The sequence below is a fragment of the Mustela nivalis genome, assembly GCF_964662115.1.
Source record: "Mustela nivalis genome assembly, chromosome: 2".
Lineage (NCBI taxonomy): Eukaryota > Metazoa > Chordata > Mammalia > Carnivora > Mustelidae > Mustela > Mustela nivalis.
This window is the reverse complement of record NC_139021.1, coordinates 162,975,866-162,992,915: the sequence shown is the minus strand read 5'-3', so window position 1 is coordinate 162,992,915 and position 17,050 is coordinate 162,975,866.

Here is a 17,050-nt window from a genome sequence, read left to right as displayed (position 1 = left end):
AGTCAGGGGTCTGGCCTCAGCATTAGGGTTCTTAAAAGCCTTTGTGATGGCAGCTATTACAACTATTGTTACACTTAATAAGTTCCCATGCATCATCATAATGGGAAGGAGGAAAAGAAATTGTCTTTGTTTAAATAGAAAAGAACAGTGTTATTATGGAACTACAGGAAAGAGTTCCTGGCATTCAGTCTCAGATTAAGTGTAAGAAAGACTAATCACTTATGTGAAAGAGACAGAATTGGCACAATATACTTTAATAGCCATTCAATCTTCTAATACCTATTTAAAGAGCATAATGGAAGACTTCACAATCCAGGGAGGATTCTTGACCATATCCATTCTGACAGCATTAAGCAGTTTTCACGATTATTATCCATTCCCCTGACCACATAGAACAATATTTTAAAACTTTCTAGGCTATTATTAGGGCAAAGAGATGATTCTTAAATAATAATAATTAAAGCTGGCATTTATTGAGTACTTACTATATGCTAGGCACTGTGCAAATATCACATGTGGTCCCCTATAATCCTCATAATAATTCTGAGATGGGTTATTATCCCCATTTTGCAAATGAGAGTCCAAAGTCTGGGGACTTAATTTAACCTGCCTGGGATCAAAAAGCTATACTTGGAAGAATACGGATTCAAGTTAAAAAGTTAGTCTGGTCCCAAAATCTGTGTGCTTTTAAACACCATGCCATCTTGTCTACTTAAAAGATTCTGTAAGACATAAAAGGGAACAGGGTTGTGGCAAAAATGGAGGAATCAGCCTTCGATAAAAAGTGGAGACTTTTGCTTGACAGAATAAAATAGAGAACAGGCATCTGGGGAAAAGGATCTAAAGGAATTTGGAAGTGAAGAGAAAATTTAAAAATTCTAAAGTTTACAAGGTCACTAATATTTATATTTCCTAAGGTACTTAGGAATAATAAGTTATATACAATAGAAACTCAAAACATATTGTTGACTGAATATTCTTTCAACTGTCATTGTATCATTAAATGAGCAATCTTAATTAATGGAAATAGTTGATTTGCCAAAGGGCTCACATTCTGAAAGCTTTTGTTCATCTTAAAAATTCTCACATTTATTGCAATCATATTGTTTATGCAAATAGCTTAGAAAATATAAGTATAGGAAGGAAGGAAGGAAAGAGGGAAGGAGGAAGGAAGGGCTCACTCTTCCTACCAGTAAAAAGCCAGCTAATAAGTGGAGAAGGAATGACAGACTATCACCATTTGACGAAATATAATTGTTGTTGATTAAGGAAAGAATGATCAATGGCACTAAAACTAGTAGGTACAGTTTAGGAGGAATAGAATATTAACATAGTCTCAGATTATTTACCTACTAGATATTTATTAGTCACAAGACTTGAAGAGTAAATTTATAGTGGAGAAATAAGGTGATGCCATCTTAAGCAAACTGTCAAAGTTAACATGGTCAATAATGAGACCAGTCATCTGCCTCCTGATATGAAGCATTGAAAAAAACTCAACATCACTTCTGTGATATTCTGCCCCAAAGTATATGACCTAAATGTAGCCATAAGAAAATATTAAACGTGGGTCACCTGGGTAGCATAGTTGGTTGGGCATCTAACTTTTGATTTCAACTCATGTCCCCATACTTGGCTCAGAGGGTGGGAGGGAGTGGGGCCCAAGGTGATGCTGGCCAAGGGGGGATTTGAGTGGCAAGAGCCTCTGAGTGCAGAACCCCACAGCCTTGCCCATCCACCCTCCCTCGTGCTGTCACCTGCTGTATACCAGCGTGGGTGGAAGGATTGAACCAAAACACATCCCACCTTCTCAGTGTGGTAAGATAGAGCCCTGTCTTAGCTTCCTGCTCAGTGTGGAGTCTGCTTGAGTTTCTCTCTCCCTCTCCCTCTGTTCCACTTCCCACTCAAATAAATAAGTAAATCTTTTAAAAAAAAATTAAACAAAATCAAATTGAGTTTAAAAAAAAAAAACAGGGGCACCTGGGTGGCTCAGTGGGTTAAAGCCTCTGCCTTTGGCTCAGGTCATGATCCCAGGGTCCTGGGATCGAGCCCCGCATCAGGTTCTCTGCTCCACAGAGAGCCTGCTTCCTCCTCTCTCTTCCTGCCTGCCTCTCTGCCTACTTGTGATCTGTCTGTCAAATAAATAAATAAAACCTTAAAAACGAAAACAAAAACAAAAACAAACTTCAGTGCCATGAACTACAAAGAAAGACTAAAGATCCCTTCTAGATTAAAGGAGTTTAAAGAGATACAATATTGAATTTTCATTTGCTATAAAGAACAGAAATGGGACAACTTGTAAAAATCTCAATAAATTCTATAGATTAGAAAAATAGTGTTATATCAATGTTAATTTTTTGAGATTTTATTAGAGTTATATAACAGAGTTATTTATTTTTAGGAAATACATTCTGACATATTTAGAAATAAACAGACATCATCTCTACAATTTACTTAAATCGTTCAGAAAAAACATAGATAAATGAATAAAGCAAATAAAATAAAATGATAAAAAATTTGGATAATCTGGATGAATAATATCAATGAATTCTTTGAATTATTCTTGCAACTTTTCTGTAATTCTAAAAGTAAGGCAGAATTGGGGCACCTGGGTGACTCAGACGGTTACATATCTGCCTTTGGCTCAGGTCATGATCTCCAGGTCCTGGGATTGAGCGCCAGATCAGACTCCTGGATCAGCAGGGATCTGCTTCTCCCTTTCCCTCTGCCTCTCCCCCTGCTTAAGGACTCTCTCTCTCAAATAAATAAATAAAATCTTTTTAAAAAATAAAAATAAAAATAAGAATAAAAAATTGTTTGGGGGCACCTGGGTGACTCAGTTGATTAAGCACCTGACTTCGGCTCAGGTCATGACCCCAGGGTCCTGGGATTGAGTCCTGCATCAGGCTCCCTGCTCAGTGAAGAGCCTGCCTCTCCCTCTGCCCCTCCCCCGTCTCTCTTTCTTTCTCTCTGTCCCTCTCTCACTCGCAAGAAGAAATTTTAAAAATCCCTTAAAAAATTGTTTGGATAACCCTCTAAGGTAATCCACAAGCAATTTATCTACCATAACAAACTTGCCCACTTTTTAAAAACAACAAACTCTAGACACTCTATAATGTAATACTCAGATTATCTAGCATCTAATAGAAAATTACCAGACATGCAAAGATGCAGGAAAATGCAACCCAAACCAGGAAAAAATTTACTCAATAGAAATTGTCACAAATTACAGAGATGATATATTAGTAGATAAGAATTTCAAAACAGCCATGATAAATACGCTCATGGATGTAAAGGAAGAATGAATATAAAGAGGAAAGAGAGAGAGAGAAGACCTAAAAATAACCAAATGAAACTTCTAAAGCTGAAAAATATAATATCTAAAATAAGAAATTTATTACTCTGTGGTTTAACCACAGAGTACATACTTCCCAAGGAAATATTAGCAAAACTTTAAGACATTGCAAAAGAAACTATTCAAAATGAATAACAAAACAAAAAAGGAGGGAAAATAGAGAATTTAATGCCTACTCAATACTATCCAACTGTATAACATAAAAATAATAGTAACTCATGAGTGTGCACACAAAAAAAAATCTGAGAAAGAATGGCCAAATTTTTTCCAAATTTTATGAAAACTATAATCTGTAGATCCAAGAATCTCAATGACCCCCAAGCAGGATAAACATAAAGAAAACCACACCAAAGCACATCATAGTCATATCCTAAAAACCAATTATAAAGACAAATTTTATAAAGCAAAAGACATTACATTCACGGGAACAAATATAAGAATATTTGCAGTCTAACACAAACAAGAAAACAATATAACAACAAGCAATGGGAGAAGTTGGCAAAAGGATACAACTTTTAATTATAACATGAATATGGTCTAAGAATCTAATGTACAACATGACTGTAATTAATAACACTGCATTGTATAATTGAAATTTACTGGGAGTAGAAATTAAATGTTGTCATCCCTTCCAAAAAGGTAAATATATGAAGTGATGGATGTTATGATTAACTCAATGGGGTCAATCCTTTCACAACGTATACATGTCAAATAATCATATTGTATACTTTAAATATCTTACAACTTTGTCAATTATGCCTCAATAAAGCTGAAAAGAAAACTCAACACAAAGTAAACAGGAAAAGAGAAACAATAAACAGATGGGACAAATACAAAACAAATAGTAAGATGGTAGACCTAAAAAATATTGATAATTGCATTAAATGTAATAGGTCTAATTCCTCCAATTAAAAGTTCAAGATAGGAGAGAGGAGCAAGATGGTGGAGGAGCAAGATGGTGGAGGACCTGAAATATCATCAGGACCCAGAAGTTCAGCTAGACAGCTATCAAACCATTCTAAATACCTACAAACTCAACAGGAGATCGAAGAGAAGAAGAGCAGCAATTCTAGGAACAGAAAATCGACCACTTTCCAGTAGGTAGGATGTGTGGAGAAGTGAATCCAAAGCAACAGGAAAATAGACCATATGGGGAGGGGCTGGCTCCCAGCAAGTGAGAGAGCAGTGGAGCACAAAATTGGAACTTTTAGAAGTCTGCTCCACTGAGGTACATCACTCCAGAGGCTAAGTGGGGGTGGAGCCCTTGTGGAGACAGTGTGGCCTCAGGACCTGCAGGGACACAAAAACACAGGAGTGTCTGAGGGTCATAGAGGTCCCAGGTATCAGAGCGGGGAACCTGGCTGCAGAGGTGGAGCTCACAGTTACCTTAAACCATGATCCAAGGCACAGTCAGGCCACTGCTCTTTGAGCAAGGACCCTACAAGTGACTGATCTGGGGAGACTTACCTTCCTTCTCCTCTGAGAGGAGCAGCATGGCAGGAATCTGCTAGGTTTAGAGACTGCAAACAGAGATGAGCCCCAGAGATAGAAGCGCTAGATCACAGGCCTTGTGAGCTCAGAGAGGGGCCAGAGACCAGGAAGACAAGAGAGACTGACTGCTTTTCTCTGAGGGCACACTGAGGACTGTGGCCCAAAGCTCTCAGCTCATACAGGGCCAGAGATTGGGAGGCCGCCATCTTCATTCCCGTACTCCAAAGCTGTATGAAAAGCATTAAGGGAACAAAAGCTCTGGAAAGGGAACCCAAGCAGATTACTTAGCTTGGCCCCTGGCGAGGGCAGTGCAATTCCACCGAGGGCAAAGACGTTTGAGAATCACTGCAAGAGGCCCCTCCCTGGGAGGTAGATTAACAAGAACATCCAGCCAAGACCAAGTACATCGATTAATGAGAACTGTGGAAGTCCAGAGCTAGGGAAAAGCAACACAGAATTCATGGCTTTTTCCCCATGATCCTCTAGTCTTTCAAAGTTAAATTTTTAATTTTTTTTCTTTTTCTATTTTTTTAACTTCTCCTCTTTCCTATTTTAATGTTTTTAACTACTTTATCTTATCAATACCTTTTTAAAAATATTTTTAAATTTTCATAATTATAGTCATATTTTATCCCTTCATTGTATTTAACCTTCTTAAATCTTAAACATATAGGGTTTTTTTTTTTCCTTTAAAATTTTGGGGATACAATTTCTTCTAATAGAGCAAAATATACCCTAAATATAGCCACTTGTCTTTGTTCTAGTGTCCCAGCTGATCACATGTTTTCTTTTTTTTTTCTTACCCCTTTTCTCAACCAACTTCTTATTATTCTTATTCCTTTTTTAGGATCTTTTTAAATTTTCATCTTTACAGTTATATTCCATCCCTTCATCGTGTTTACCCTTATGTCTGTATGTGTGTGTGTGTGTGTGTGTGTGTGTGTATGTTTTTTTCTTTAAAATTTTGGGAGGTAGTTTCTACTAACAGACAAAAATACACCCACAATCAAGTGTGTGGCTCTGTTCTACTCACCAATCTAATATATATATATATATATATATATATATATATATATATATATATATTTTCTTTTTCTTTTTTTTATCCCCCTTTCTTCTCCCCCTGGTTTCAGATCTCTTCTGATATGGTTAGTGTATATTTTTCTGAGTCGCTGCTACCATATTAGTATTTTGATCTCTCATTGCTCTATTCTTATCTGAATAAAATGACGAGGCAGAAAAACTCACCACAAAAAATAGAAGAGGCAGCACCAACAGCTAGGGACCTAATCAATATGGACATTAGTAATATGTCAGAACTAAAGCTCAGAATGACGATTATCAAGGTGCTGGCTGAGCTCGAAAAAAGTATAGAAGATATTAGAGAATCCCTTTCTGGAGAAATAAAAAAACTAAAATCTAACCAAGTTGAAATTTTTAAAAAGCTATTAATGAGGTAAATAAAAAATGGAGGCTCTTACTTCTAGGATAAATGAGGCAGAAGAGAGAAATAGTGATATAGAAGACCAAATGATGGAGAATAAAGAAGCTGAGTAAAAGAGAGACAAACGACAACTGGACCATGAGGGGAAAATTCAAGAGATAATTGATACCATAAGATGAAACAATGTTAGAATAATTGGGACCCCAGAAGAAGAAGAAAGAGAGGGAGGGGCAGAAGGCATCCTGGAGCAAATTATAGTAGAGAATTTCCCCTATTTGGCAAAGAGAATAAGCATCAAAATCCAGGAGGCACAGAGAACTCCCCTCAAAATCAATAATAATAGGTCCATACCCTGTCATCTAATAATAAAACTTGCAAACCTTAGTGACAAAGAGAAAATCCTGAAAGCAGCTTGGGACAAGAGGTCTGTAACAAACAATGGTAGAAATATTAAACTGTCAGCAGACTATCCACAGAGACCTGGCAGGCCAGAAAGAAATGGCATGATATAATCAGAGCACTAAACGAGAAAACTATGCAGCCAAGAATACTATATCCAGCTAGGCTGTCATTGAAAATAGGAGAGATCAAAAGCTACCAGGACAAAAAAAAAAAAAAAAAAAAAAAAAACTAAAAGAATTTGCAAACACCAAACCAGCCATACGGGGAATATTAAAAAGGGTCCTCTACGCTAAGAGAGAAACTGAAAGTAACATAGACCAGAAAGGAACAGAGACAATATACAGTAACAGTCACCTTACAGGCAATACAATGGCACTAAATTCATATCTTTCAATAGTTACCCTGACTGTAAATGGGCTAAATGCCTTAATCAAAAGACTTAGAGTAACAGAATGGATTTAAAAAAAAAAAAAGACCTATTAATATGCTGTCTACAAGAAACTCATTTTAGACCCAAAGAAGCCTCCAGATTTAAAGTGAGGGGGTGGAAAACAATTTAACATGCTAATGGACATCAAAAGAAAGCTGGGGTGGTAATCCTTATCTCACATAAATTAGATTTTAAGCAAAGACTATAATAAGAGATGAAGAAGGACACTATATCACACTTAAAGAGTCTGTCCAACAAGAAGATCTAACAATTTTAAATATCCATACCCCCAACATGGGAGCAGCCAACTATATAAAACAATTAATAATAAAATCAAAGAAACACATCAACAATAATACAATAATAGTAGGGGATGTTAACATCCCCCTCACTGAAATGGACAGATCATCCAAGCAAAAGATCAACAAGGAAATAAAAGCTTTCAGTGACACACTGGACCAAATGGACATCACAGATATATTTTGGACATTCCATCCCAAGGCAGCGGAATACATATTCTTCTCTAGTGAATATGGAACATTCTCCAGAATGGATCACATCCTGGGTCACAAATCAGGTCTCAACTGGTACCAAAAGATTGGGATCATTCCCTGCATATTTTCAGACCACAATGCTCTGAAGCTAGAACTCAATCACAAGGGAAAAGTTGGGAAGAACTCGAATACATGGAGGCTAAAGAGCATCCTACTAAAGAACGAATGGGTCAACCAGGAAATTAAAGAAAAATTGAAAAAAATCATGGAAACAAATGAAAATGAAAATATAACTGTTCAAAATCTTTGGGCCACATCAAAGGCAGTCCTGAGAAGAAATTATATAGTGATACAAGCATTTCTCAAGAAATGAGAAAGGTCCCAAGTACACAATGTAACCTTACTCCTAAAGGAGCTGGAGAATGAACACCAAAGAAAGCCTAAACCCAGCAGGAGAAGAGAAATAATAAAGATCAGAGCAGAAATCAATGAAATAGAAATCAAAAGAGCAGTAGAAAGAATCAACAAAACTAGAGGCTGGCTCTTTGAAAGGATTAATAAGATTGATAAACCCCTTGACAGTCTTATGCAAAAGAAAAGAAAAGGATCCAAATTAATAAAATCAGAAATGAAAGTAGAGAGATCACAACCAACACCAAAGAAATACAATTATAAGAACATATTAGGAGCAACTATACACCAGCAAACTTAACAATCTGGAAGAAATGGGTACATTCCTAGAGAAGTATAAACACCAAAACTGAACCAGAAAGAAATAGAAAACCCGAACAGACCCATAACTAGTAAGGAGATTGAAGCAGTCATCAAAAATCTCCCAACAAACAAAAGCCTAGGGCCAAACAGCTTCCCAGGGGAATTCTACCAAACATTTAGAGAAGAATTAATGGGGCACCTGGGTGGCCCAGTGGGTCGAAGCCTTTGCCTTTGGTTCAGGTCATGATCCCAGGATCCTGAGATTAAGCCCCACATCGGGCTCTCTGCTCAGTGGGGAGCCTTCTTCCCCCTCCTTCTCTGCCTGCCTCTCTGCCTACTTGCATTTCTATTTGTGATCGCTGTCTGTCAAATAAATAAAATATTAAAAAAAAAAAAGAAGAAGAAGAAATAATACCTGTTCTCCTGAAACTGTTCCAAAAAATAGAAATGGAAGGAAAAATTCCTAGCTCATTTTATGAGGCCAAAACCAGACAAAAACCCCATCAAAAAGGAGAATTACAGACCAATATCCTTGATGAACAGATGCAAAAATTCTCACCAATATACTAGCCAATAGGATCCAACAGTACATTAAAGGGATTATTCACCACAACCAAGTGGGATTTATTCCTGGGCTGCAAGGTTAGTTCAACATCCACAAATCAATCAATGTGATACAATACATTAATAAAAGAAAGAACAAGAACCATGTGATACTCTCAACAGATGCTGAAAAAGCATTTGACAAATACAGCATCTTTTCTTTTTTATTTTTTTTTAAGATTTTATTTATTTACTTGACAGAGAGAGATCACAAGTAGGCAGAGAGGCAAGCAGAGAGAGAGAGAGAGAGGAGGAAGCAGGCTCCCCGCAGAGCAGAGAGCCTGACACAGGACTCGATCTGAGGACCCTGAGATCATGACCCGAGCTGAAGGCAGAGGCTTAACCCACTGAGCCACCCAGGCACCCACGGCATCCTTTCTTGATCAAAACTCTTCACAGTGTAAGAACAGAGGGTACATACCTCAATATCATCAAAGCCATCTCTAAAAAACTCACAGTGAATATCATTCTCAATGGGGAAAAACTGAGAACTTTTCCCTTAAGGTCAGGAACACCTCAGGGATGTCCACGATCTCCGCTGCTATTCAACATAGTACTAGAAATCCTGGCCTCAGTAATTAGACAACAAAAATAAATAAAAAGCATCTGAATCAGCAAAGTAGTAGTCAAACTCTCATTCTTTGCAGATGATATAATACCTTATGTGGAAAACCCAAAAGACTCCACTCCAAAACTGCTAGAATTCATACAGGAATTCAGTAAAGTGTCAGGATATAAAATCAATGCACAGAAATCAGTTGCATTTCTATACAGCAACAGCAAGACAGAAGAAAGAGAAATTAAGGAGTCAATCCTATTTACAATTGTATCCAAAACCATAAGATACCTAGAAATAAACCTAACCAAAGAGGCAAAGAATCTGTACTCAGAAAACTATAAAGTACTTATGAAAGAAATTGAGGAAGATACAAAGAAATGGAAGAATGTTTCATGCTCATGGAATGGAAGAACAAATACAGTGAATCTATGCTATCTAAAGCAATCTACACATTTAATGCAATCCCTATCAAAATACCATCAATCTTTTTCAAAGAAATGGAACAAATAATCCTAAAATTTATTTGGAATCAGAAAAGACCCCGAATAGCCAGAGGAATATTGGAAAAAGAAAACCAAATTTAGTTGTATCACAGTTCCAAACTTCAAGCTCCATTACAAAGCTGTCATCATCAATACAGTATGGTACTGGCACAAAAACAGACATAGAGATCAATGGAACAGAATAGAGAGCCCAGAAATAGACCTTCAACACTATGGCCAACTATCTTTGACAAAGCAGGAAAGAATGCCCAACGGAAAAATGACAGTCTCTTCAACAAATGGTATTGGGAAAATCAGACAGCCACATGCAGAAAAATGAAACTGGACCATTTCCTTACACCACACACAAGAATAGGCTCCAAATGGATGAAAGACCTCAATGTGAGACAGGAATCCGTCAAAATCCTTGAGGAGAACACAGGCAGCAACCTCTTTGACCTCAGCCACAGCAACTTCTTCCTAGAAACATCACCAAAGGCAAGGGAAGCAAGGGCAAAAATGAACTATTGGGACTTCACCAGGGTCAAGAGCTTTTTCACAGCAAAGGAAATAGTCAACAAAACCAAAAGACAACTGACAGAATGTATATATATATACACAATGGAATACTATGCAGCCATCAGGAGAAAGGAAATCTTGCCATTTGCATAGACACAGTTGGAACTAGAGGGTATTACGCTAAGCAAAGTTAGTCAATCAGAGAAAAACAATTATCATATGATCTCTCTGATATGAGGAATTTGAGAGGCAGGGCAGGGAGTCGTGGTGGGTAGAGAGGGAAAAAATGAAACAAGATGGGATCAGTAGGGAAACAAACCACAAGAGACTCTCAATCTCACAAAACAAGCTGAGGGTTGCTGGGAGGTAGGGGGTTAGGGATAGGGTGGCTGGGTTATGGACATTGGGGAGGGTATGTGCTATGGTGAGTGCTGTGAAATATGTAAGCCTGATGATACACATACCTGTACCCCTGGGGCAAATAATACATTATATGTTAATAAAAAAGGTCAAGATGGCCACACTGAACTGGAAAAAAAGCAATATTCCACTATATTCTATCTACAGTGAGCATATTTTAATATAAGGATACCAACACCTTAAAAGTAAAAGGATATAGGAGTGCCTGGGTGGCACAGTCAGTTGAGTGTCCAACTCTTTGTTTCCCCTCAGGTCATGATCTCAGAGTCATGAGTTCAAGCCTCACATCAGGCTCTGCTCTCATTGTGGAGTCTGCTTGAGATTCTCCCTCTCATTCTGCTGCTCCTGCTTGTGCTCTCTCTAAAGTAAATAAATAAATCTTTTTTAAAAAGGACAGGAAAAAATGTAATATGAAAACAGTATGTGAAATATATGATATATGAAATATATGATATAAAAATATAATATGAAAACAATAATAAAGCTTCTGGAGTCACTATATTAATATTAGACAAGGTAGACTTCTAGACAAGCAGTATTATCAGAAAGAGAGATATTTCATAATAAAAAGATCAATTTATCAAGAAGACATAATCTTAAATATTTACATACTATTTAAAGCTTTAAAATCCATGCAGCAAAAACTAACAGTGAGAGGACAGAGAAAACCACAATCACATTTGGAGATTTGACAGTCCACTCTCAGTAATCAATAAAGCAAGAATGAAAATCAGTAAAAATTTAGACTAGCAACAACTTTACCTAATTGACATTTATACAATACTCCACCCAAAAGAAGCAAAATACATATCCTTTTCAAGTGCACATAGAACAAGGAACAAGATAATCCATATTCTGGCCCATACATTTGAAATGATTCAAATGTTTCAGGATGGTGAGGGAATGGTGAAGTGGGTCATAAGGATTAAGGGGCTGGGGGTACTAGTCATGACAAATACTGGGCAATATATGGAATTGTTGAATCACTATATTGTACACCTGAAATTAATACAACACTATATGTTAACTACACAGGAAATAAATAAAATAAAATAAAATAGTAAAATGAAATAAAGTATACAGAACATGTTCTTTGATGACCACAGAATTAAATTAAAAATCAGTAACAAAAGCTACCTGGAAAAGTACCTAAATGTTTGCAAATTTAAAAACGTGATTCTAAACACCCCATGAGTAAAAGAAATAGTCATTAAAAAAGGCAGAAACTAATTAAACTGAGTAATAATGAAAACATAACATATTAAAATGAGTGGGATGCATTAAAAGTGGAGTTTAGAGGAAAATGTGAAGCTTTAAAGGCTATTTTTTTTAAAAAAGGAAAGGGCTAAAATCAATTACTTTAAGAAGCTATAAGAACAAGAGAAAATTAAACCCAATTAAACCCAAAATGACTGGAATACTAGTATTAGAGCAGAAGTCAATGAAATAAAAAACTGACATTAGAGAATAATTGAAGAAATAAAGAGCTGGTTCTTTAGAAATATCAATAAAATTTTGTTGATAAACTTTAGCTAGACTCTCACAAAGGAAAAAGGAGAGGAATGCCTGGGTGGCTCAGTTAAATGTCTGTCTTCAGCTCAGGTCATGATCCCAGGGTCCTGGGATTCAGTCCTACATCGGGTTCGTTGCTCGGTGGAGAGCCTGCGTCTCTCTCTGCCTCTGCCTCCCCACCCCCGACATACAGTATAATATAATATAATGTAATGTAATATGAAAAAGGAGGGAAGATTCAAATTACCAATATCCAGAATGAAATAGGAAACATTTGTTCAGATCCTATCAGTGTTTGGAGTAGTATAAGAATATTTTTGAACAATATTATGTCAATAAATTAAACAACTTATATGAAATACAGGAATTCCTTCAAAGACACAAATTATAAAAAGTGACAGAAGGTAAAATAGAAAAACTGAATAACCTTATATCTATTTAAAAACCTTCACCCAAGAGGGATGCCTGAGTGGCTCAGTGGGTTAAGCCTCTGCCTCCAGCTCAGGTCATGTTCCCATGGTCCTGGGATCAAACCCCACATCGGGCCCTCTGCTCTGAGGGGAGCCTGCTTTCTCCTCTCTCTCTGCCAGCCTCTCTGCCTGCTTGTGATCTCGGTCTATCAAATAGATAAATAAATAAATAAAATCATTTAAAAAATCTATATACCTTTAAAAAAAAAAACCTTCACACAAGAAAAATTATAATTTCAGATGACTTTAGCTGGCAAATTATATTTAGTATTTAAGGAAGAAATAATATCCATTCTACACAAACTGTTTCAGGAGAAAGAGAAGCATTTCCCAATTCAGCTTATGAGGCCAGCAAAATCTTAACACCAAAACCATAAAAAGCTATCACGAGAAAACTATAGACCAATGAACCTCATAAGTATAGTTGTAAAAATCCTTAACAAAATATTAATAAGTCTAATTCAACAAAATGTTAATACATTAGTATGACAAAGTAGGTTTTACCCCAAAAAAGGCAAAAATGGCTTAACACTTGAAAATCAAAGTGGTTCACCATGTTAACAAAATATAGAAGAAAGTATGATTATCTCAATACATACAAAAAATTGATGAAATTCAATATACATGCATGATTAAAATATCTTAGCAAGCAAGAAATAAAAGGGAACTTCCTCAGCCCAATAAAAGGCATCTATGAAAATCCTACAGCTAACATACTACATGATGAAGGGTTGCCCCCTAACATCAAGAACAAAGCAGAGATGTTGCTCTCACCACTTCAATTTAACATCATATTAAATTCCTGGCCAGTACAAGTATAGTATTATGAAAAAAAAAAAGAATACTGATTGGAAAAAAGAGAAACTATCTGTATTTGTAGAAAACATTGATTATGTTCATAGAAAATTTTACATAATCCCCAAAAAGCTATAAAACTAATTAATTTAGCAACGTCCTAGAATACAAAATAATGTATCAAAAAAAAAAAACCCAGTTGCATTTCTATATAATAACAAATGGTAACTAAAAATTTAAATACTGTTTATAGTAACATCAGAAAATGCAAAATACTTAGACATAAATTTAATAAAATATGTGCAATATCCATACACTGAAAAATACAAGAAGTTGCTGAGAGAAATTTAAAACTATCTAAACTATCTAAACAAGTGAGAACATATACTATAGTCGTGGATTGAAAGCCTCAATATTGGAGTACCTGTGTGGCTCAGTCGGTTAAGCATCTGCCTTTGACTCAGGTCATGATCTCCTCCTTCTGCCTGTTGCTCCCCCTGCTTGTGTGCTCTCTCAGTCAAATAAATTAATAAAATCTTAAAAAAAAAAAAGCCTCAATATTGTTAAAATGAAAGTTCTCCCCAAATCCATCTATAGATTCAGCACAGTTCCACCCAAATTCCCAGCAGACTTTGTTGGAGAAATCGACAATCTGATTCTAATACAATCTGATTGTATATAGATATGCAAGGGATCTAGAATAATAAAAATAATTCTAAAGAAGAAAAAAGTTGAAGATCTTACACAATCTAATTTTATGAGTTAACATAAAGCTATTATTATCAAGAGAGACAAACGCGGAACTACAGAACAGAACAGAGAGTTCGTAACAGAACTAGACAAATAGTCAATAGATTTTCTACAAGTGTTCCAAGATAATTCAATAGGAAAAGGATAGTCTTTTCGGCAAATGGTGTTGAACAACTGGATATCCATATGGAACAAAAATGAACCTCTATTCTAACCTTACACCAAACATAAAATTAACTCCAAATGGATCGTAAATACAAACATAGAAGCTGAAATTTCTAAAGAAAAACACAGATTAAAAAATCATTACTGTCTTGGAAGAGGCACAAATTAATTAGAAAAGTATAAACCACATAAGAAAATAAAAATAAATTAGACCTTATTAAAATTTTAAATGTCTGCTCTTCAAAATACACTGTTAAGAAGATGGAATGGTAAGCCACAAGCTGAATGAAAATATTTGCAATCCATCTATCTGACAAAGGTTTTGTATCCAGAATATACAAAAAATTTCTACAACTTAATAAAAAAAAATAGGCAAAAGATTTAAAGGCACTTCACATGCGAATGACCAAAAGTACATGAAAAAATGCTGGACATTATTATCAGGAAATATAAATTTAAATATGAGATATCACTATATATCCAAAAGAATGACTTAAAAAATGCTGGCAATACTGAATACTGACAAGGATTGGGGTAATCGCCGTTGACACACATCGTTGGTAGGAATGTAGAATGGTCTGATGGGTTAGGAAAACAGTCCAACAGTTTCTTATCATGTTAAATGTACACTTACCTTTTTTTTTTAATTATTTATTTTCAGCATAACAGTATTCATTATTTTTGCACCACACCCAGTGCTCCATGCAATCTGTGCCCTCTATAATACCCACCACCTGGTACCCCAACTTCTCACCCCCTTCCCCTTCAAACCCCTCAGATAGTTTTTCAGAGTCCATAGTCTCTCATGGTTCACCTCCCCTTCCAATTTCCCCCAACACCCTTCTCCTCTCTAACTCCCCATGTCCTCCATGCTATTTGTTATGCTCCACAAATAAGTGAAACCATATGATAATTGACTCTCTCTGCTTGACTTATTTCACTCAGCATAATCTCTTCCAGTCCCGTCCATGTTGCTACAAAAGTTGGGTATTCATCCTTTCTGATGGAGGCATAATACTCCATAGTTACTTTTTTTTTTTTAAGATTTTATTTATTATTTGACAGACAGAGATCACAAGTAGGCAGAGAGGCAAGCAGAGAGAGAGAGAGAGGAGGAAGCAGGCTCCCTGCCGAGCAGAGAGCCTGATGCAAGGCTTGATCCCAGGATCCTGGGATCATGACCCAAGCTGAAGGCAGAGGCCTAACCCATTGAGCCACCCACGTGCCCTACACTTACCTTTTGATCCAGCAGTTTCTTTCCTCAGCATTTACCCAAGAGAAATGAATTATTCGTTCACATAAAGACTGGTACATAAATGTTCATAGCAACTTGATTCATGATAACTAAATCCTGGAAACAATCTGAATTTCCATCAACACGTCAATTAATAGATAAATTGTATAATGCCAGTGTAATGGAATATTACTCAGCAATAAAAATGGATAAATTACTGTTATACACGACGACATAGGTAAATCTCAAATTATACCACATGAGAAAAGGTCAGGCACTGAAGAGTATATAGGGTATGATTTCACTTATATGAAATTCTAAGAAAGACATAACTAACATATAATGATGAAAAACAGATCCATCGTTGCTTAGGCTGGATGGGGGCTATGACCATAGACTGCCAAGGGACATAAGGGCATTCTTCTTTTTTTATTTTTAGTTATTTATTTGATAGACAGAGATTACAAGTAGGCAGAGAGGCAGGCAGGGAGAGAGAAGAGGAAGCAGGCTCCCCGCTAAGCGGAGAGCCCAATGTGGGGCTCGATCCCAGGACCCTGGGATCATGACCCGAGCCCAAGGCAGAGGCTTTAACCCACTGAGCCACGCAGGTGCCCCACATAAGGGCACTCTTGAAAGGTGGTGATTGTGGCAGTAGTTATTTGGGTATTTGCGTTTGTCACAAGCTATTAAACTTTTACACTTTAAATTTGTGCTTTTGTTATAAGTAAATTATATCTCAATTTTGTCTTTGATTTTTAGAAACAAAATAGATTTATATATACTCATTTTAGAAGTCCAGGAAGACACGCTCAAGATTATAAAACGGTAGTATTTCAAAGGTAATATTCAAAACATTTAACAATTGGGAATTATAAGCACCAGTCGGTCAGAATAAATGGTGGGCATGGACGACTGGAACAGCCAACCCATGGGAATGAGAGGAGTGTTGGTCCCAGGAAACACCAGTTACCAACAGATGGTGAGATTGTTGATACCCTTTTCTTCTTTTTGCTCATTCGTATCTTCTAACATTCTATCCATATTTTCAATCAGGTACTTTAAAATAAAGGGAAAAAAACCCTGTCTTTAATTATAAAAAAGAAAAATGGTACCCTATTGGTATCACATTTCATACTGTTATAAAATTCTAACAGGTCTCAAAATCCTAATGGAACTTTTAAATAATAGATATGAGAAATGGTGTACTAAAA